The sequence below is a fragment of the Eupeodes corollae genome, chromosome 3, assembly GCF_945859685.1.
Source record: "Eupeodes corollae chromosome 3, idEupCoro1.1, whole genome shotgun sequence".
Lineage (NCBI taxonomy): Eukaryota > Metazoa > Arthropoda > Insecta > Diptera > Syrphidae > Eupeodes > Eupeodes corollae.
In genome coordinates this window covers 87,043,849-87,068,260 of record NC_079149.1, presented here as the reverse complement: position 1 = coordinate 87,068,260, position 24,412 = coordinate 87,043,849, and the positions used below count along the sequence as shown (strand labels likewise).

At 34.3% G+C, this 24,412-nt stretch overlaps 1 protein-coding gene across 1 annotated transcript in view; it reads right to left on the bottom strand.

The window, feature by feature from the left end:
* LOC129949166 (excitatory amino acid transporter) overlaps positions 1-24,412 on the bottom strand; it is an 84,740-nt gene that overhangs the window by 52,027 nt on the left and 8,301 nt on the right. The window lies entirely within an intron of this gene.

The following is a 24,412-nucleotide window of genomic DNA, read 5'->3' as shown; positions in this document are numbered from 1 at the left end:
CTTGTTTTGTTTCGTATTGAATTTCAAAAAAAGGTACCTACTTCAGAAATGTATGAATTTGTGTTTTAATGTGTAGTCAAAACATTGTAATGTATACTTACAAATAAGTATTTGGATTTATGTCCAAAACATAGATCAAAACATTTCTTTCGACCCACAGAAAATTTGTATTATTGTTTCTAAAGGAATCTATTTGTTTTAATAGTTTAAGGAATTAATGTCCGTGTCTTTTGTCTATTGATGTATTTGATTCTTGTTATTTTGATTGATTTTTATATTAAGGATATTGAAACGTATTAATAGAACATGCGTTATTAGTAGTATTCATAAAGGTATATAAGTTAAGATGTATTTTCTAGTGGAAAGAAATGTCAAAAACGGTTTACTTTTTTGACTCTTATCTATATTCACATTTAAATGATTATTTCTGAAATGCGGTAGTTACGAATACTAAAAGGGTTTTGTATATCTTAAATAAGCCAAAGACACAATGTGAGCATTAGAAAAGGGTGAAGGATTGGATATGATATCTCAACGAACAGTGGAACAAATCTTTATATCGTTTTGGAGAAAGTGAGATTATTGCACTTGATATTTCAAAAGCATTTGATAGAGTTTGGCACCAAGCTCTCTTATCGAAAATGAGTGCTTTTAGTATTGATGAATCTCTTCTTCGTTGGATTAGAAATTACTTTTCTAACCGTTCAATACAAGTTGTATTGGATGGTTACAAGTCTGAAATTCATAAATGCTGATGTTCCCCAGAGCTCCGTCACTCTTTCTTATATTCATAAATGATCTTATGTCTGCCACTTCTAATCCATTAACCTGTTTCGCCGACGACAGTACCCTCAGCTTCTCATACTCGTTTCCAGACTCACATCCCTACTCTTCGGACAAAATATGATAGGTTCAATAAATTTCTACCTGCAGACAGCATTGTAAGGGAATAAGAAACAGTATTGAATTTAATGCTTAGAAAACCTGAAGCTTTTAAAACCCAATGCGCATCAGCAACCATTTCTTGTGGATTGATCACATACGCGATATCGCCAAAAATACCACCAGATGTCTAGGTTTTTTGAGAAAATGTTTCTCCGTCTAATCTGGCTACATTCTACTAAACCTATCTATGTATTGAATATATCTACTTAAGCCTCTTGGACCGTATTCAAAGAAGAGCTTTTAAATTATTGGTGACAGTGTGACACCAACATCATCAACTCGACTAAATAAAAAGCTAAGAGTGCGTTCGTCAGCAAATTAATTGGATTAGAAGTTGCAGACAGGAGATCATTTATACAAATCAGGAAAAGGGTCGGAGACAAAACGGAGCCCTGGGGCACACCACCATTTATACTATGGGTTTTAGACTTAAATCTATCCAACACAACTTGTATTTGTAAAGATTTGTTCCGCTGTCCGGTGAGATGAAACTGATAATAATTAATCAGCGTTTCTATGACCTTGGAAAGAATGGGAAATGATGATGTTCTCTAACTTTCCTGTTTCATCTAGTGTAGCAGTACGGGATGGGATAATTTTCTAAGAATGGTTTAAAACATCGATAGGTGTCCCTCAAGGCTGCATTTTAAGTCCATTATTTGTTGCTTTATTTATTGATACAAAATTGTGATGTACTTCCAGGAGAAATACAAGTTAAAGTTCTACTTTACGCTGATGATTTTGTATAACTTACTTACAAGGCTTACAACCCTTTATGACTTTGCAGTTGCAAATAAACAGGCTCAATACCTTATGCGAGAAATGAGGGTCAGTCATTAATAAAATCAAGACTGAGGTAATATTCTTTGAATCGCGTAAAAAGCGAAGACAGCCCGAAGAATATTGGCCCCTAAATCTTGTAAATATTGAAGTTGTGCAAGAATTTAAGTACCTGGGTGTAGAAAAACTGTAGGGCTAAACTGGATTTAAGTATAATGTGGCCTAAGTTCCTTGCTGACCAGGATATCGATCTCGCATCAAAATACCTTGTTTTCCATGTGAGGGTTAACAAATGTATGTCCTATGGTGCAGAATTATTTTTCCTACCGCTTATTTAGACTATCTAATTCAACGCCAGATTCTTACACTCAGCATCTATCAAGAGCAACTTCAAAATCATCCAGTAACCTTAATGACCAGATGTCCACAGGAACCTATTTCGGCAAAGAATACTCTATCAAAGTAATTAGCATAATTTTAAGAGCACGTATTGAAGTTTTTAAGTTAAACTTTATTCCTAATCGAGCTGATCTAGACCTTTCATTTTTGATAAATCCTTATTTATACAACTTTAACATTCATTAATTAGACCTGTAAGGTTGCAAAAGTGCACATAGGCCAAATTTGCACAGTGTGACTTTAGTGTCGTAAAGTTCAGCCAGTGCAAGTATTTTGAATTAATAAAAGACGTTTTTTTTTTTTGCTTTTCGCAACGAGAAATTATCATGATCAATGATAGTAGTACTAGTTATATGCTCTTGAACTTGTGTATATCGGTAAAGTGACGCCTGAAGCTGGCGGCAACGACGTACCCACGTACTATGTACGCAGGTTCATATTAGCTGCTTACATTGAAAAAGCTTAGCGTACCGTGATCATGGATAATTGGTTTACTTCGATTTCATGTTCAAAAAATTCAAAGCCGATTATCCGCTTCGCGCTGTGGGGACAATTCGAAAAAAATCGCGGAGACATTCCAGCAAATTTAAAATCAAAAGCTGAAATCAATTCTTCGCGATTTGTTTTTACTCATGATTTGACGCTACTCTCGTACACTAAAAAAAATAAAGTAGTTTTGCTTTTGTCTTCTGTACACCATATAGGGGAAATAGATCCAATAAAAAAATAAGCCATGTATTGTTTTGGATTAAAATTCAAATAAAGGTGGAACTGACATGTTTGACCAAAAATACCACTTTGCCTAGACATCAATTTTTAAAAGATTTAGGATTTGCTTAGTTGAAAACCTGTTGCGCAAGCGTTTAGAGTCACGAAGTTTGCGATCAGAACTACGAAAAAAAATTAACTAAATTTTGAAAATCGACGAGAGAATCATCACAAACGTCAGCACTGTGAGAGAGGAAACTCGAGTGAAGTGTGGCTTGTGCACAGGACCGCAAGCTACGCGGACTCGTGTCAAATGCGCAGTTTGCCATCGTCGCGTTTTTTCATAAATCGCATTTTTTTTTATAAGATAATGAATTTTTAGAATATTCTGCCTTGCACCATTGGATTTCTAAGAAAATTCCCCATAAAAAACAATGATTCTTAATAAAAATAAATTAAAATTAGTTAAGTTATAATATGCCAAAAGTACGGGATCTAAATTTGCTACCGTGTGACATTTAAGTTTCAGGAACGAGGTGTAACCACAGAGGGTTAAATTGTGAAAAGTTACAATTCTCAAAACTAAAGTACTTTTCGCTTTCTTTTCCACATAAAACCATTAGACTTATGTCTTCATTTTTTTAAGCTCCTAAAAGTAAGCTTACACAAAAACAATAAATCGAATTATTTCTAATTGGATTTTTGAAAAGCATCAAAATAATCAATTTGGTACGATTTTTGGGTTGGTGATTGCGATTAGATGGATCTTACTTATAAGAAAAGGAGATAAGTATAATTGCTATAGAAAATATTTTCTTAATGGAATGGAATAGGAAAATATTGATAAATTGTGGATAAAGTTTACTATCAAGGCGGCCATTCGTGCCAAACAAGCAAGCAACAAACAAGCGAAATTTCCCAAAACAAGTTTCCTGTTCGTGAGCAACATAAGCCTTTTTTGAGAATCAAGTGAAAGAGAGGTCAAGTTAAATTTTTGCCAAACAAACTTTATAAGAACAATCGAAAACAAACCAAAGTTGTGCATTAACAAGGATTTTTCACTAGTTAACAGATGAGTCCAAGTGAGAATACAGGAACGAAACTCCAAAATATACCCATTTTTGATGGTCTTGAGTCTTGCTTTTTAATTTAAGAAAGCTCGGCGATCATTTCTTAAAATGGCTTCAATATTGTTTTATTCGATAAATATTAATGTGTAGTTTTCAACGATGTTGTGAATCAAACCAGTTTAAAGTTAACGTAGGAAGTCCATAAGGTAGTCATTTAGGCCTATTCATTGTATTTTATTTACAAACGATTTACTGTCTTAGTTGAGCTATATCAAAACTGAAGTCAAACAAAGCTGCTGGAGCTGACAGCATCGCTGATTCTTTGGACTTAGAAAGCAATGGATTAGTATAAAGTACACTCTCAAGTATCTTTAATCACCGTCTATAATACACTCAACATCCCGGTGGCCGGTTCACATTTATGACGTTAAGGCCTGTCAAAGAAAGTTGATAGCGTCTTAGCATATTTCGAGAGAAAAATCCTTCCTTGGTTCCGCCTGCAGAGATTGAGAGTGGAGAGAAGATACAACGACAACCGTACGAGCTGTACACCGATATTGTCCTGGAGAGTAAAAGTCCAACGACTTAGATGGCAGAGTCATGTAGAGGGAATGGACATCAAAGCTAGAAAGCTCTTCGAATCCAATCCCGATGGGCAGCACAGAAGAAATAGACCGCTATTCAGGTGGCGCATGGAAGATGACCTTAACCAACTTGGTGTGTGAAATTGAAGACATATAGCTAGGGACCGAGCTGGCTGGGGGACGCGTGTTGGTTAAGGCCCAGGTCCACCCCAGATAGAATTGGTAAATCTCTACGATCTTCCATTTTAAGAACAGATACTAAAACTTATTGATAAGCTAGGTCTATGAGAGCAGATACGCTTTTCTTATTTATGTTTTGTGTTTATTGTTAAATTGATAAATGGAAACATGGTCTCGTTTCACATTCTGAAATTAAGCCATAGCATTGAATAAATATGCAAAACCTAAAAAGATGCAATTCGTGAAAAATATGGTACTTCAAATGTTTTTCTTCTTTAACAATTTCCACCTTTGAGCTTAACCATTTCCTATATACCGATAATTAATTAATTTAGCTTCATACATACATATGTAATTAAAATTGATTTTATAATTGTCCTTGGTTTATGAAAAACTTCTTTTATTGTCATTCCCTTCTTTGTAAATAAATCCATTTGAACAAAAAATATTAAGTGTATGCAAACACAAGTCTACTTTAAAAAAGTTTTCAAATTTAAACTTTTTGATACGAAAGAATCTTCATATGCAAGACGTAATTTAATGTTTTTTTTGTTTTATTTTATAGATTTGTAGATGTGTATGTGGTGTTTGTGTTTGTGTGGGAAGCCACATTTCCATTGAGTGCAATTTCCTCCGGAAAAGCAACGCCGGAAAATGAAATGACAGAAAAATGGTAAAATAGAATAACTAGAAAACACAACCTTATAAAGCAAAAATCGATGAAATGAATTACGTGACTGGTTGGGTATAAAATGTAAACACGCAAAGAATCATACAAATCCCCACCATCTCCCTCCCCCACAAAACACCTCATCCTATTTTTATTTACCCACATATTTTATTTTTGTTAACCAAATCGAACCAAATCAATAAAATTTCGAACTACAAATTTATTCATTTAAAAAAATGCACCCGGCTTTAAGGTCTAGAGCAATATGGACTTTAAAGGTAGAGTAGGAACAATAGAACTCAATTATAGGCCATATGCATATGATGACTCCCCATTTACAATGCAAATGTCCCGCTGAAGTCTCAACTAGGATTTATAAGAAATTAGTAAAGAAATGTGATTTAAAGTTGGAAGCAGGCAGACAATAGATGTCTATACGTGTCCTCAAGTATGAACGAGTAATTGCTTTTTATGTCGAGGTCATGCTGGGAGTAATTTAGTGTGATTACGAGGTAAGTGTAAGAGTGTTTTTGATGACGGTGACGTCTGTGTTAAGTTTTGTTTTAATTTCTTGAAATAAAAAAGAGGAAATCTTAAAGGATGATTGGTGTTAAAATTAAAATGTATGTAAGGAGAAATCTTGTAGTTACCATAATGTCTTGGGCTGAAAGGGTAATTTTATATGAACTTTTATAAATGAAATTTTAAAGTTTCTTAAGAAATATATTTTGACACTCAATATTTGTATCTCCTTTGGGTCCCTGATGTTGAAAACGTGATGATTCTTTCTTGTATATAGATATTTTCTCTATTGGAAGAATCTCTTAAGTCAAACTAAAGAAAAGAACACGCCGTGTTTTATGCTTAAGTATCAGAGTTGTAAACGAATGCAATATTATGATATTGTATTCATAAAAGTATCACTCATTCAACTGATTCTTCGGGAGTGCAATAGAATTTATCACTTTGTTCTTTTAACTTCAGAAATAAATTCCAGTTCGATTTTGAAGTCTTAAAAAATGCAATCGTCAAAAGCAGTCAAAATACTTTATGTAAAAAGAGGCTGGGATGCGACCCACACTGATAACTTCTCATCCTGTCTAACGAATTGTTTAGCTTTAAAGTTTGACTATATGTACTCGTATCAATTTTTACCAAATTTGCGTAATATTTTTTGTAGATTTTATTTTTTATGTAAGAACGGACTGTTGGATTTTTATATAAAAATTACTGAATATCGAAAAGAATATTTTCTGTGAAATAAAATAAGTTTGAAGCGAATATTTTTAAATTTTGAAAAGCTATTTAAGTCGAAAGTAAATTTTTACCAACTTTTGTTAAATATTGTTTTTACGTTTTTAATTTTTTGTACAAAAACTGTATATTCGAGTTTATTCAAAATTTTACAGAATGTTAACAACCATATTTTTTAAAAGAAAAAAGTAGTTTAAAGCCAATATCTACAATTTTTGAAAAGATATTTGAGTCGAGAAATCAATTTTTAACAACTTTTATACATTTTGTTTAGATTTTTATTTTTTATAAAAAAAACTGTCAATTCGATTTTTCGCAAAATTTTATCAGATGTCAAAAACATTATTCTTCGTTGCACAAAATTGTTTTGGAGATGAAATCATATTTTAGTAGTAAAATTTTGGAGGTGACACATTTTTTTTTTCAAAAACTATACTTCTTTGATATCAGGTTATAGTATATTGTATAAAATTTAATTCAAGTCTCTAACGTTTTTGGTTCGTAAGATATTTATGGTTAACCAAAATTTTCACCTTTTTTTCAAACTGCTATGCTAAAAAAACCACCCACACAATTTTCTTGAGACCCCTTTTTGGATCTTTCTACTTTATTATCTGTATCACAAAATTAATTTGAAATCGATATCTCTTTTGGGTCTTAAGCTATGGACGACGAAAAAAACGTCGCGAACGTACGGACGTACGGACGTACGGACGTACGGACGTACGTACACACGCACGAACAAACATCTTTCTAAAAATCTTTTATTTCGACTCTAGGGACCTTGAAACGTCGAGAAATGTCAAAATTGTCAATTTGACAAATTGGACCCATTACAATAACTTCCTATGGGAAGTTAATTAAATCTATTTTTTGCAATTTAATAGGCTAAAAGGTGATTTAGCTTATTTTGAACGATTTTAACATCTTAGATACTATCTATTTAACAATTTGCTAAAGTTAAAATTACAGAATCACTACTTTAACTTTTAGCAATTGACATCTGTACAATTATTCATATAAATAATGGATGTAGTGGTCCAGTCAACAGTTGATTTTTTCCAATTAATAGACCCGTTTAAGCGTTAGTATGGATCAAAATGCTGTATATCAAGTTTCTGTATTTCAACATATTTTGAATAAGTAAATAAGGCTTAAAAAAAAATCGTTTTGAAAATTTTAAAAAGTGCGCACTTTTTTACATTACCACTTTGAAAGTATTTCTAAACAAAATATTGTTGTCATCATAATACAGTCTTTTTTAGAAGAATCCAATCGACACTTTGTTTAAAGGAAATAAAAACGTCCAGAAAATGATTTTAACGTTCTAATTCCATTTAAATAGGTCGGGAACGAAATCAGATATTCAAATCAAAATTATTTTATAACATGCAAAATACAAGTTTTGAATTTTCATTTAATTTTTTGAAAAATGCAACTGAAAGTAATGAAAAAACAAAAGAGAAACATTCCCTTACTGAGGAGGAACCAACTACTATCAACAGTTCTCTGAGTTTTATAAGAATACAATTGGAAGACATTTTAGAGGCAATTATATCGATTAAATCTAATGCTACTGGCCTGGACCAAATGAACCCTAAGTTTTTGAGACTTCTTACATTATATACTGCGCTATATAACCTACATATTTAATAGCATATTGACTACTTCCAAGTTTTCCTTAGAATGGAAGAAGGCTAAGATTGTTCCCATACCCAAAAAGCAAACAAGTACTGCTACAGAATTTTGGCCGATTGTCATCGGAGATGTTTGAAAATACTATTCTGGGGCAGGTCCAAAAATATCTTACTATCAACAACGTGTTAAATACCTGCCTGTCAGTATGGTTTTCGACCTAAGCGCAGCTGCAAATTCGCCTTCCTTTTTGTCACTGATGAAATAAGATTTGCAATGGACAGTGATCATGTTACATTTCTAACACTGTTAGATTACTCAAAGCCTTTTGATACTGTAAAGCTGCGAATTAACTTTTGGCTTTCTCTAGAGTCCTGTAAGCTTTTTTCTTTCTTATCTCAGCAGAAGACAACAATGCGTGGTGCTCGTCCACATTACTCAATGTTTTGAGTGGAGTGCCACAGGGATCTATCCTAGGACCAATCCTCTTCTCACTTTATATAAATGAGTTACCACAAGTTGCAAAACATTGTTTAATTCATCTTTATGCTGATGATGTGCAGCTCTTTGATCTATCGAGTGTAAGCCCGTTGAAACTTGACGACGAAACCATTGAATATTTTGGCACTCCTAGAAACCTAGGATTAGTATTCAATCGCACTCTCACTTGGGATGACCACCTTAATAGTGCCATTGTTAAAGTCTATGGAAGCCTTCACCTTGTCTAAGTCACTCGAAATTTCATCCCGATCAAAACTAAACTGCTACTTTCTAAGGACCTTATACTATTGTATGCTGTATGGGTGTGAAATTTCTTGTAAACTAAACTATGTGACTAGCCGCAAATTGAATGTTGTTTATAACAATATTGCCCGCTATATTAATATTACCACGATACAATTTTCTTAATACTGAGCGTCAATTCTCTTTTCATATTGTACGCCTTTGGAACTCTCTGCCCATCTGCCCAAATATGGGAATTATACTCGAGTTTTGGACTAAAAAAAAGCTTTGTAAATTATAGCTAGATCTGAAGGGGTAAAAATGTTCTTGCATTGTCGGAGAAAACCTAAACACCTAGCAGCTTCTTCTTCTTGGTGATGCACAAACCAAGAAGTGAAAGCTGTTCAGTCTCCTTGATGCATAAACCACCTATGAATAGTGGCATTAGGAGATGGTTACGCTTTTGCGACAGGAGAAAGCATCGAGTTTTCGAAGTATTTATTTCTACACGGTTTTTGATTCCCCATGTGCTGTGAAGATCAGAATTGAATGAGCTTATCATTCGCTACAGTTTGTAGTCCATATACTGAAAATAAGAACGAGATTCTTAAAACTAATATAAAAGTAAGTTGTCATCAATACTATTTGAATCAAACGTTCGGAAAGCATGCATTTTCGATAAAAGAGTTTAATTACAAACTCTACCAAATGCCTTTGAAATATCAAGTGAAATAATCTTACTTTCTCCAAAACTTTGTTCCACTGTTCGGTGAGATAATGTTGAGTTTCCACATAAAATATTTTGTTAAAGTTTTAAACAAGATAAATCGACGGATGGTATGGGAAGTTATCTGTATGAGTCACCGTTTTTAGGTTTTGGTTTTTATCGTTAATCTAATGAATGGAAAGATCGATTATTTGGTGTCAATTTCAATCTTCCAAGTCGCTATCTAAAAGGTACAACTGATCTAATTCATATTTCGCACTATCGTACCAAATACAAAAAGAATTCGCATTTAAATAATATGGTCAATTCATATAATGTTGTTAATAATTTATTAATTAATTTGTCTTATGTAACAAATACTGATGAAACTATTGTACGCTAGATATTTAGCTTGATTCAAATAAATAAAAATAGTTTTTAAGAGGTTTTTAGTTATAACTGCTAAGACCTAATGTAATACTGAAAGTTCCTTGGACTATTTTAGATCCCAGCTAAAATTAAGTTTTTTAAGACAATATGAAATAAACTGTTGTTAATACATTCTAATCTTTTCATGTTGAGCACTTATAATAAGTTAAAAATAAACAGCAATTATATTTTTTGACTTATTTTTGGTAAATAAATTAAGAATATTCAAAATCTATTAGAAAAATCAATGTTTTAAACAACCAGCAACTAGAAATACAAATTACTTGCGCGGCCATGTAGCAATTAAATTTTTTTCTTTTAAATTTTTCATTTTTATCCTTAAAAATACTTAAGCAAAGTGAGTGCGAGTATGCATTGTTTTAAATAATTACATTTTATTCTTAAAATAAAACAGTTTGTCGCCAAAATTCTACCGAAATTCCCAATTTATCTTAAAATAAAATTATAAACATAAGAACGCTGCCAACAGAATGTGGCGTAAATTTTTCGATGTCAAAGTCTCTAAAAGTTGATGACTTGCACTTGCACTTGTATCTTCGGAATCTAACACTGATATGTACATATATATGTATGTTAAAATATATGAAAATGTATGTAAAACTATCAATATAAATTACTTTTACTATGCAATGTTCAACATATTGTCAAGTATCAAGAAATTCTATGACGGAACGTGGGAAGATTGGAGATGATCTATATGGTTTAACGAACTGTTGCTAGAATATTTCAAAACAGAAATATCTAAACATCAAAAAATATTAATTTAAATTTATACGTCACTTGACGTATTCTGTTGATTTTGTTTTGAATGTTCAATTACATAAATGAGTGATTTTTAAGTTGCGCTAAAATGAAAAGTATTTAACAAAAGAATAAAATAGGAAACGTTTTAGTGCGAACTTTGAAGAATCAGGAAAGATTTTAATGGTTTCGGAATTTTGGTTGAATTCTGTCATTTTATCTATAGGAGATTGTCTCAATTGCAGTTTTTTCTTCGGGACCGAATTGGAAGATGTCTTTGGTTGTTTTTTAAGGATAGTTTTCTTAAATTATGCAACGATCAGCTAAGAACGGCATCATTGTAGCACATAATTTTTTTCTTGTCAGATTACGATCGTTCCATCGGGCCCCACATGCCATTTTTTGGAATGTATGAATGTGAACATGGTTGTTAATTTGTACCAAAAAGATTTGGTAGAGCATTGTTAAAAGATTCTTTAATAGGATTTTGGTAATACACATAAAGCCAAGACAACGCAAAAGTGCCTTAGGGTCAACGGCGAAGGTTTTAGAAGAGCTTATGATATATATATTTTTAGTGGATAGAATTTGAAAACGTGCTTGAAAGACTTCTCACAGGAATCTTTAAATTCTTAAGAAATAGTTAAGTGAAGCAGTTTCAAAAATATCAACAGAAACTGTGCGTGCCGCTATAGAACGATGCCGACAACGTTTAAGGGCGGGTATTCAAGCTGTATCGATTATTTTGTTTTGAAATTGATTCGAAAGTTTCTATATACTCATGCAAATAATTGTACCTAAGTCTGGGAGTCAAACTGACTTCCGTGTAGATGCAAGGATGCTTTATGCTTGTCTGCAATCTGGAAGGATGAATTGCTTACTTGTACCTCCAAGTTGAGGCTCCTGGGGAGCAAGTTAGAGAAATCAGTGCAGCTCGATGATGAATGATAGTGATCAATTCATAATTATTGAAAAAGAAAGCTTAGAACTCCACTCAGAAAATTCTCAACTTGTGAGCGAACGCAAGAAGTTACGGTTTACTTCCTTCCTAAAATTTAATTTTACGAAAGATGGTAAACACAGGACTGTCGTCCTTCCCCTGGGGCCAGGATTTAACTTACAGATACAAATTATACAAACCCAATAAGTATCAGTAAATATACAAATCGAATGACTAAGTGTCATCGATATTTAATATAAGTTCAAAAAAGGCTGAAGTGGAATGAAAAATCATTTTTAGGAATGATGTACATTGTAGATAAAGCTCGGCTGATTGCATCCCACAAGATGTCGGGCGACCACTTCTAGGTTTATCTTCCCTAGATGTCACTTCATCAAAGACTATATATTGTCACGCCACCTGGTTTATTCCAGGAACATATGTTGGGATGGCCTTCTTATGAGAGTACCGTGGTGGCTGTGGTTTATCCTATATGAAAAGGGGTTTCGATTTTTTTCATTAGTCAGAAAATCAATATATAGAGATAGACAAAACCAATACCAAAAGATAACAAAGACGTGAATTTGTTATGTCCTGGTAGCTTAGAAAGAGGAACTCTCTCGAAGCATTTCTCCAAATAAAAGATTTGCATAGATCTTTTTGGTTAATTTCAAAAACTAACCGAATATATGTACCATACGAGGGGCAGAAATTGATGTTGTAAGCAATTATTCTCTGTACCGAAGTGTAAATGATAAATAATATGTCCCTGTAAAAATTGGCGGCAACTTGCATTACATTTTTAAACCATAATGTCAAACCCTTATCTTTATAATTATCATCTTGGAAACAATAACATCGGACAAAAATCCCTTATTTTATAAAACGTTTTATTCTAAATAAAACTTAAAGGTCCTGTGGACAAATTAAAACAAATAAATAAACTTGGTTAAATTAATAATGGTAATCCTAAATGCTCTTTAAGTCAAAATAAATTCTGACGCGAGGTCGTTTAATTTGATGAGTTCCCATCTAATGTTCGTTTTAATTGTGGATGTGTGAAACTTGGAATTTTAATTGCTGAGATTGCATTTTCATCGGCCAAGTCTAACGTAGTTTAAATCAATCATAGTTCACCGCAATTGTTAATTAATAAAACAGTTCTTCCATTAATTAATATAAAAGATCAAATTGCTGAAAAATCGAAAATAAAAAGAAGCTGAGAAGTGGCCCACATCAATAACTTACCATCCTGTTTGTCGATTTGTCTGCTTAAAACTTTAACAAAATATGCATAACAATATTTTGTATGAGATGAATAATTTTAAGTCAATATCATTCTTTGTTCTCATAACACTTTAGTCAAAAAACAGTTTTTCAGTTTTTGTAGGTTTTCGTGTTTTCAAAAAGTAGTCATTTCATTTTTTCTAAAAAATTTTTTTAAATTACCAACAATATTTTGCATATGATGTTTGAGAGTATGATTCCAAAATTTATTTTTGTTTACGTGATTTTTAGTAGAAAACCAATTTTTACTAATTAAAGCAGCATTTTTTGAAAGTTTTGATTTCTTATAAAGATATAGGTAACGATTTCTAAGAAAATTATCTGGGATAAATAACAAATTATGCACATAATGACATCATTGGTTCGTTTTTTGGGGCAACCAAATTATTCTAATTTTGTTTTTAAATCGCTATATTCATAAAATCCCACACACTCAATTTCTTAAAAGTTTTCTAAAAATCTTTTTATATTATTGTACGCAGAACAAACAAACCCTTCCTTCTTGGTGGAATGAAGAACTGTCCAGTCTTAGGAAAATGACGGGGACAATTTTCAATATCTGCCACAAACATAAGTTTTACCAACCGTATAAAGACCCTTAAAGTTTACAAGTAAGCCCTGTCATCACCCAAAAGACAAGACTGGAGAGAATACTGTCAATCAATCGAAGACATAAAGGACTCCGCAAGGCACAGCAAAGTTTTATCGAAGGAACATTGTAATCCTTCATTTCTAAAAAAAGCCTGATGGAACCTGGACAGCCTTTCCATCCGAATCTCTTGAGCTACTGATGAAGACGCACTTTCCGGGTTGCGAGAGTGATAACCCCGAATCGCTTGAAACCACAGAGCTAAACGTAGCTCATGTGTAGCAAGGCAATTCCGTTATAACTAGAGAAAATAATGTGTGGGCCATCAATACTTTTTCTCCATATAAATCCCCAGGCATGGATGGCATACTGCCAGTTATGCTTCAAAAGTTGCATGATGTGGCAGCTCCATGGCTGGAACAAATTTTCAAAGGATGTCTCCTTCTCAAACATGTGTCCATGTCGTGGAGACAGATGAAAGTTGTTTTTATCCCGAAAGTGGGTAGGCGAGGTCACGAATCCGCGAAGGATTTCAGACCAATAAGCTTAACATCTTTTGTGCTTAAAACCTTGGAGCGCTTTCTTGATTACCATATTAGAGAAATCCTAGTTGGACGACCTTTTGAAAGCTCTCAGCATGCTTATCTTAAGGGCAAATCTACGGAGACTGCCATCCATGAAGTAGTGCGTATTGTAGAACAAACAATAGAAGGTACTTTTAACAACGTCCTTACAGAATCCGTAGAAGAATCGCTCGTTAAGTTCGGTGTAGAAGACTTCATTCGAGAATGGATTATTTCCATGATCAGTGGTAGGAAGATTCGAGCCACTCTAGGCAATACAATCGCAACAAAATACGTGGTGTCCTTTCGCCTCTTCTATGTATTCTGGTCATGGATACAATTTTCGTTAAATTAGAGAAATGTGGAGTAAAGGCGATAGCCTATGCGGATGATTTGGTGCTATTGGTGTCAGGAAAGTACACCTCTGTGATTAGTGAACGGAGTCAGCTTTGAAGAAAGTTAGCAACTGGGCAACGAGTTGTGGACTAGGAGTTATTCAAAGTAAAACTGAACAGTTGCTCTTTACCGCCAAAACTAAAGTACCGCCCTTCACGCTGCCTCGTCTCAATGGTCAAATCCTATCATTATCTTCCAGTGCAAAATATTTGGGAGTTATACTCGACCCTATTACTAAACTGGAAACTAAATATTGATGTACGAGTTAAGAAGGCCTGTGTTGCCTTCTACGTCTGCAGCAAAACTTTCGGCAAAAAGTGGGGACTTCAGTCGAAGATGATTTTATGGACGAACACAGCCGTAGTACGCCCAATCTTAACATATGGGTCGATTGTGTGGTGGTCTGCTCTTAGCAAAGCCTATAATATTAATAAGCTTAAGAAGTTTCAGAGAACAGCTTGCGTGGGCACCACAGGGGCCATGCGTACTTGCCCAACGGACGCCTTAAACGTTATTTTGGATCTTCTACCAATCGACCTTTTTATTAAATACATAGTTTCCTGCAGCGCTATTAGGCTGAAGGAATCAAATAGCTGGTTGTCAAAACCTTATGGTCACAGCAACACTACGAAATTGATTCCCTCAGATATTATCTCGGTAGACACTGACTTCTGCACTCCTTTGAACCTTAGTAAGGGTTTTGAGGTTATTTTCCCATCGAGAGAAGATTAGGAGGATGACATCGTGTCGATAGGTTTCGACACAATCATCTTTACTGACGGCTCAAAGATGGAGTACGGAGTTGGTTCTGGGATCTTTTCTGAGTTCCTTAATGTAACCAAATCCTTTAGGCTTCCTGACTTTTTTCAGGCTGAACTGCTGGCAATAAGGGTGGCATGTAAGATACTTAAACAAAACCCAAACCAAAACCGAAATGCGGCTATTTTTACAGACAGTCAGGCAGCTGTCAAAGCCATTAACTTGGCCATATCCTCATCTAAATTAGTCCAGCAATGTCGCGATGAGCTTGCGAGCCTGAATATTAACCTCGGTGTCACCCTGATCTGGGTTCCAGGCCATAGTGGTATCATGTGAAATGAACGGGCTGCCGAGCTAGCCAGGCAAGGATCGGCCCTTCAAAGCTCACTTGCGGAAATGGTTAACATTCCTCTTGGTGCTATGAAGGGTAAGATCTTTTCTATCTACCAAACTGAATCAAACCGAAGGTAGAGCAATTTACCCAACTGCATTATATCTACTCGTAGGAAAATATGGCCCACCTATAACAAAACCTGTACAAACGATCTTCTATGCAGGCCAAGGCAAGACATAGCCAGGATTGTTGCGGTTTGTACTGGACATTGGCCTATAGGAGGTCATGCAGAGAAGTTGGGTATCTCTTACAACACCTTTTGCCGTAGCTGTAGTGACCAAAGAGAAAGTGAAACGGTAATTCATTTCCTCTGCAAATGTCCTTGTTTGGCAAACACTAGTATGAAATACTTTGGAAAAGCATTCTTTCACGAACTTGATGAGCTATCTGAGACAAAGAATAGAGACCTTATCTTTTTTCTCAATGCGACAAAATGGCTCTAACACAATCGCTATGAAGCTTCTCTATAAATCTATCCCTTTCAATCAAAGGTCAAACGAGCTTTTGGTATCAAAACGGCGCACTACAGCGCTAATTGGATCTCAGGCTAGGTTGCCTTGAGATCGCCATTTCTACCTACCTACCTATGCAGAGCAAAATTTATTAACTTCTCATAGGAAGTTATTGTAATGGGTCCGATTTGTCATATTGAAAATTTTGACATTTCGCGACCGACGTTTCAAGGTCCCTAGAGTCGAAATAAAAGATTTTTAAAAAGATTTCTGTGCGTGCGTTTGTACGTCCGTACGTTCGCGACATTTTTTTCGTCGTCCATACCTCAAGAACCAGAAGAGATACCGACTTCTCATAAATTTTGTTACACAGATAATAACGCGAAAGAATGCAGAAAGGACTCTAAAGAAAATTTCGTGGGTGATTTTTTAACCATAGCAGTTAAAAAAAAGGTGAACATTTTGGTTAACCTTAATATCTTACGAACCAAAAACTCTAGAGATTTGAATTAAATTTTATATAAAATATTGTAATGTGATACCAAACAAGTATATTTTTTGAAAAAAATTCGATTAACGGTTTTTTATAAATTAAAAAAGAAAAACTGAAAAAAATTGTCACCTCGAAAATTTTACGAATACAAAATGATTTTATCTCCAAAACAATTTTGTGCAACGAAAAATAAAGTTTTTGACATCTGCTAATATTTTGAGAAAAATCGAATTGACAATTTTTTTATAAAAACTAAAAAGCATTACTCAAAGGTGGTAAAAATTGATTTTCGACACAACTATCTTTTCAAAACCTTGAGATATTGGCTTTAAACTACTTTAATCTTTTGAAAAATATTGTTGTCAATATTAAGTAAACTCTTGAGAAAAATCTAACTAACAGTTTTATTACTAAAAATAAAAACTTAAAAGAAATTTTAACAAAAGTTGTTAAAAATGAATTTTCGACTCAAATATCTTTCAAAAATTTGAGGTTAATTAATTAATTTTATCTTATAAGAAATATTGTTCTCAATATACGGACAAATTTTGAGAAAAATCGAATTGATAGTTTTTTTACAAAAAATTAAACCTAAAAAAAATTAATAAAAGTTGGTAAAAATTGATTTCGACTCAAATATATTTTCAAAACTTTGAGATATTGGCTTTAAACTAATTTTATCTTTTTAAAAATATTGTTGTCAACGTTTAGTTTAATTCTGAGAAAAATCGAAGTTACAGTTTTTTTTTTTACAAAAATATAATAAAAGTTGGTAAAAATTGATTCGACTCAAATATCTTTCAAAATTTAAGATATTGGCTTTAAACTACTTTTATCTCTTAAAAATATTGTTGTCAACATTGAGAAAAATCAAATTGACAATTTTTTTTACAAGAAATGAAAACCTAACAAAAAAAAGCAATACTAAAACTTGGTAAAAATTTCCTTTGAACTCAAATAGCTTTTCAAAAATTGAAAATATTGTCTTCAAACTTTTTTTCACAGAAAATATTGTTGTCGATATTCAGTAGTTTTTGTTTTTATAAAAATCCAACAGTCCGTTTTTTTATTAAAAAATAAAATCTACAAATAATAAAACGCAAATTTGGTAAAAATTGATGTTCGGTTTTTGATATCTCACAAATTAATTTCATTGATCCAATTTGTAAAAATTTAAGATAAGCTACTAAAATTGGTAAAACTTTGTTTTTTTACTAAAAATCTATTTCACAAAACTAGATTTTCAAACAGAACTATTCTTTATATGAACAATATTGTTGGTAATTTAAAAATTTGTAAGAATAATTCAACTGAAACTTTTTTAATCCAACACGAAAACCTACAAACTTTTAAGCAAGGCGGCGAAAAATACTGCAATGTCCCAAAGGCAGTAAGAATTTTTGGTCATTTGTAAAAAACATGAGGAATTCTTCCTCTTCCTCGGTTCCTACGCTTGTTGTCAATGACACTCCTTTAGTTAGTTCTATTGATAAAGCCAACTAATTTGCAAGGCAGTTCGCCGAAAATTCCACCTTACCAGATAGTGTCATGACTCCTCCAGTTCTTGAACGCGTAAATGATTCTATGGGACCAATCTTTTTTCGTACTCGAACTGTGGAGAGAGTTCTTAAAGATCTCAACATTCATAAATCCGCTGGCCCAGATGATATCCCCGCTATTATTCTGAAGAGGTGTTCTTCCACGCTATCTATCCTATTCTTCTGGGCTCGTTCCGAGTAGTTGGAAAAATGCATTTCCAATTCCAAAAAAAGGCGAATCTTCTTCTCCCACAAATTACCGACCGATAGTACTAACGTCCCTTCTTTCTAAGGTCATGGAAACGCTGATTAATTATCAGCTTAAGAAATATCTTCATTAACGGAAGCTTCTTAATGACCGGCAATACGGCTTTCGTAGCAATAGGTCCACTGGTGATCTCATGGTTCATCTCACCGAACAGTGGAACAGATCTTTAAATCGTTTTGGCGAAAGTAAAATTATTGCACTTGATATTTCAAAGGCATTTGATAAAGTTTGGCATCTTGCTCTCTTATCGAAAATGCGTGCTTTCGGTATCGACGAATCTCTTCTTCGTTGGATTAGAAATTTTCTTTCGAACCGTTCAATACAAGTTGTTTTGGACGGATTCAAGTCTAAAACTCATAAAATAAACGCTGGTGTGCCCCAGGGCTCCGTTTTGTCTCCGACCCTCTTCCTTATTTTTATAAATGATCTCCGCTGACGATAGCACTCTTAGCTTTTCATATTCGTTTCCAGACTCACAACCCTCCTCTTCGGATGTGGAACTGCAACGTACAACAGCATTGTACAATGGGGAATAAAAATCGTGTGGAAATTTAATGCTTCGAAAACGCAATGCTGTCTTGCTTCGTTAAAGCGAGATAAACCGTCTTTGCCACTATCTATGAGTGGCACTTGCATCAACGAAACAGAAAATCTTGACATCCTCGGAATGTGCATCAGCAACCACCTTTTGTGGAGCGATCACATACGCGATGTTGCCAAAAATGCCGCAAGATGTCTAGGTTTTTTGAGACGTTGCAAGAAATTTTTTTTCTCCGTCTGATCTGGCTACAATCTACAAAACCTATATACGTCCGAAAATTGAATATAACTCTCATCTCTGGGCTGGTGCTCCAGTAACTTATTTAAGCCTCTTGGACAGTATTCAAAAAAGAGCTTTTAAAATGATTGGTGACATTAACATCATCAACTCGTTTACATCACTCGAACATCGACGCAAGGTTTCTTGCCTCACCCTTTTTTACCGTTATTTAAACGGACTATGCTCTAGTGAAATAGCCAGTTGCATTCCTCCCCTTAAACAATTTAACCGTAATACCCGCGCTTCTAGGAATGCCCATCAGTTTACCCTTGAGCCCAACTTCGGACGTACTTTGAAGTACAGAGATTCTTTTTTTAGCCGTACTACGCGAATGTGGAACGCCTTGCCACGCTCTATCTTTCCCTGTCATTGCAATGTTCAGAAATTTAAAACCAATGTACACCGACACCTCCTATCCAACCCTTCCCTCTTTTCCTAATGCTCACACTGTGTCTTTGGCATATTAAAGGTATAAAAGACCCTTTTAGTGTTTGCTAATTATAAAAAAAAAAAAAAAAAAAAAATCGACAGACGGGATGGAAAGTTATCGGTGTGGGTCGCATCCCAGGATCTTTTTACTTGAGGCATATAGGAACTATATGGCAAGTTTTGCATTCGTGCAAGATATCGAACTCGAGATTTTAATCAAACATGATATAACGATGGTAGAGAATCGAAAAAAGTGGGTAACGCGATTCCGTACGGTCTATTTTGTCTGTCTGTCCACGCTCCTACAGCCTAAGGTTTTGAGCAGATTCGCGTCAGGCGTTTTTTTTTTAATTTTTTAAAATCAAAACTAACAAGCCCGTATACAATTTTTTTGATCAAAAAACGATAATTCGAATTATCTCAAAAACAAACCGACAGATTTTTTTTTAATTTTCTCTAAAATTTTATTTTTTAACTTGGCTTCTTTTAATAATTAAAACATATTTTTGAATTGCTCAGGAAAGGTACCGCTCATAGAATTGTTATTTTGTTTTTTAATTTTCTTAGCAACTTATAAACTGATTTCAATAATTTTTTTGAATAAGCTCTGACAAATCAACAAGTGGAATAGGAAGTTATCAGTGTGCGTCGCATCCCAGCCTCTTTTTTTAAGTTGATATCTGTTTTGGTTTTCTTTTTGGGTCTATTTAAAATTAGTTCAGAAAAAAATCTTATGTTCGTTTTCTTGTAGAAGACTTCTAATTATTTTATAAGTAGTATTTTATCCATAGGTAAGCAACTTACTTAAAATTAAATTTATATTTCCAAAAAAAAAATCTTTAAATTTAATTCTTGTTTGAAATGTATGTTATGAGAAGATATAGAAAAATGAGCCCACCCCTGAAGTCGGCAAAGTTTTATAATGCTTTCAATATTGAGTTGTTGTTATATTGATTTAAAATTAAATATATATTAAATATATACACACATAGATGTTAAAAAGTTAGGATGATTTAATTTCATTTTATTTCACTGCTATAGGTTTATCATTTATATACATAGCAAGTATTTATATTAAAATTTAATATGAAAAATTATACGTGTAACAAGACTTGATTTATTTATGAATCAATATTTTACTTGTTACCGAAACGAATTTACTGACATCAAAGAAATATTGTAAACAAGAATTGTTTTCGGAAATAAATCTGCTTGCTTCGACTTAGATAAAGAAAACATTGTAAAAGGTGTTTGTTGTAAATATTTTTATTGCCATCCGAATAAATTATCCGTAGATAATAATTTATAAATTAAGCAATAAAACTTTTGTCGTATGTCATTTTCTTAACTCCTCATATTAAGTTATTATAATCTGACCGAATTTTTGAATTGTAAATGTTGACATTATTCTACATTTCAAGTTCTCTAGAATTTAAATCAAACTTTTTTGAGATATTTCTGTGCGTGCGAGTTTACGTACGTTCGGAATACTTTTTTTCGTCATCAATATGTAAACAACTGGAAAAGATAACAACTTCAAATCAAGATGTGCTGAAAGATCTTAGTTTATAATATCAATTTAAGAAAAAGTGAAAATGTTTGTTGCTCCCAAATAGCCCACGAATTCATAAGGACAAAGACTTCAACTAAATTTTGTATTATTTTCATTGAAAAATTAGACCTGTTTTTAGACACAAAAAACGAAAAACACAATTTTCACTTCTTTTTTTTTAATAATTTACAGGCACTCAAGGGATTATTAGGACCCTTTATATTTTTATATATAAACACAGTGCGAGCATTAGAAAAATAGGGAAGACTTTAATAGGAGATACATTGGTCTTGAAGTTCTGAACATCAAAATGGGAGGGAAAAACAGAGTTGGCTAAAGCATTCCACATTCTCGATGTGCGATTTAAGAAAGAATCTCTATACTTGACAGTACACCTGAAAATGAGCTGTAGAGTAAACTGATGATCATTCCTGGAAGTGCTACTATTATGGCTGAATCGTTTAAGGGGTGGAATGCAACTGGCTAATTCAAAAGAACACTGTTTGTAAAAACATCGATAAAACAACGAAAGGCATGAAGCATTGTGGCGGTGTTCTAGCGATCTAAATGTTTTGATTGTAGTTCTATCGGCTATCATTTTTAAGTCCTTTTTTTTATTCTATCCAAGTGATGTAAACTTGTTTTAGGGGCACCTGCCCAGATATGCGAGTTATATTCAAGCTTTGGACGGATGAAGGCTTTGTAAATTACAGTCAGATCAGGAGGGGTGAAACATTTCTTGCACCGTGCGTCGGAGAAATCCTAAGCACCTGGCAGTATTTTTGACAATATTAAATATATGATCATTCCATTAAAGGCGATCTGTGACACATACCGAGTACTTACAGGTGATTAGTTCCCCCGATGCACTCATAGATAGTGGCATCGGGAGTGTGTTACACTTTAATGACAGGATACTCATTGCTGAGTTCTAGAAGCATCAAATTCTACACGGTTTCTGACTCCCAATTGGACAATGCTGTCAAGATCAGATTTTAATGAGCTTATCATACACTGCCGTTTAAGTTCCACAACCGAAGGACAAGGATGTGAATCAAGAAACAAGTATGAGAAGCTGAGGGTACTGTCGTCGGCGAAACAGTTTAATGGATTAGAAGACAGTAGCAGACATAAGATCATTTCTGAATATAAGAAAGAGAGTCGGAGACAAAACGGAGCTCTGAGGGACATTATTTATTTTATGAATTTCAGACTTGAAACCATGCAATACAACTTGTGTGTTGTGTTGAAATGTTAGAAAGGTAATTTCTAATCCAACGAAGAAGAGATTCATCAATACCAAAACCACGCATTTTCGATAAGATAGCTTGGTGCCAAACTCTTTGAAATATTTATCAAGCGCAATAATGTTACTTTCTCCAAAACAATGTAAAGATTTGTTCCACTTTCCCGTGAGTTAAACCATGAAATCACCAGTGGACCATGTCATGTAGAAGCTTCCGTTCTTCGAGATATTTCTTGAGCGGATAATTAATAAGCGTTTCCATTACCTTGGAAAGAAGGGACGTGAGTGCTATAGGACGATAGTTAGGGGGAAAGGAGGATTCGCCTTTTTTAGGGAGAAATGCTATTTTCCATACGCTCGGAAAGAGACCTATACAGTAGGATGGAAAGTTTACGCAGTGGTTTTGCCAGCCATGCAAAACACCTGTTCAGAACAATTGGGGAGAAACTATCCGGGCCAGCGGATTTGTGTATGTAAAGGTCTTTCAGTAGGTGCTCTTGCAACTGCACGATTGCGAAAGAAGATTCTTCTCATAGAATAATTTAGTCTCTCAAGAACAGGAGGACCCATGACACTTTACGGTAGCGTCAAATTAACAGCAATCTGTGCTGCAACCAAATTGGCTTTATTAATCGAGCTTACATAGGGAGTGTACTTGTGGACGAGCGTTGGAACCGAGGATGATGTGGTGTTTCGAACGTTTATTTTACAAACAAATAAATGATATAACATAATGATAAAATAATAATATATGCATCGTTTTCGACTTCTAGTTATATTAAAAAAAATTAAAATGACTGCCTTGTTTCCAAATAGTTTGTTAAAAATGTTTCCTTCTGTTAAAGATTTAAAAAATGTACCTACAAAAAAAGTTGTTTTCAAAAATTAAAACGCCAATTGATTTCTCAAAAAAAAATAAGCGCTCAAAATTTGAATTTGAAATTCGTTAGAGCGTTTTTTTTTTTAATTCCTCGCTTAGAAGGATCATGTTAAGGTCGTCCTCAGTCTCCATTAAGGATGGACTGTCTACGACTTTTGTAGAGGGTGCATTCGCGATTGGAGAGGACAAGGGTGCATCGTCACCCTCTGTTAGGAGAGAAGACGACGTCCCAGGTTCACCAACCGCTAGTTCACCTTCGGTAGTTTTTGGAGGCCCGCTTTCCGCGTTAACCTCATCTTTTTTATATATTCGAATTTTAATGGTTTCGAAACCATAGTTTATGGAGCCCTCGTTTAGGGCTAGAGGAGCCAAGGATTCTTTATTGAGTACCACAATGGCGCTCCTAAAAAGACCCTTCACTTTCTCTAGCTTGGCTATTTTCCAGTTATGCGTCGGAAGGGACGGGTTGCATTCTTTGACCATCTCGAGAATGTCCTCGGTACCAGCAGGTTTGATCGGTATCCAGATGCGGGCTCTAGGTCTGCTAGGAATGTCTTCCACAGCGACAACCTCGAGCTTCGCACCTGGCCAAACTTCACCTAACCGGCTGACAGCAACCTTGTAAAGGTCACAAGATCTCTGGTCGCCACAAACCATGAGTTTGACATAGCCTTGATGCCAACCCCCATCGCTTATGGAAGGAAGTGGTCCTGGAAGCTCTCTCAAAATGCTCAAAAAGCCACCCGAGAGCTTAACCTTGACCAACTGCCAACGATCAGCCGATATTGTGCCATCATCATCGCTCCTGTCAATGACCGCAACCACGACTTTGCCTTCGCGACGTCACTGAAACTGGATTGTTTCGTGATGGGATTGAGGGGGGTACTGGTGTTATGCACCGAGGCCGTTTTGGTGTCGGTGCAGCCCCCTCAAGAGACCTTTCTCTTTTGGACGTAAAGTC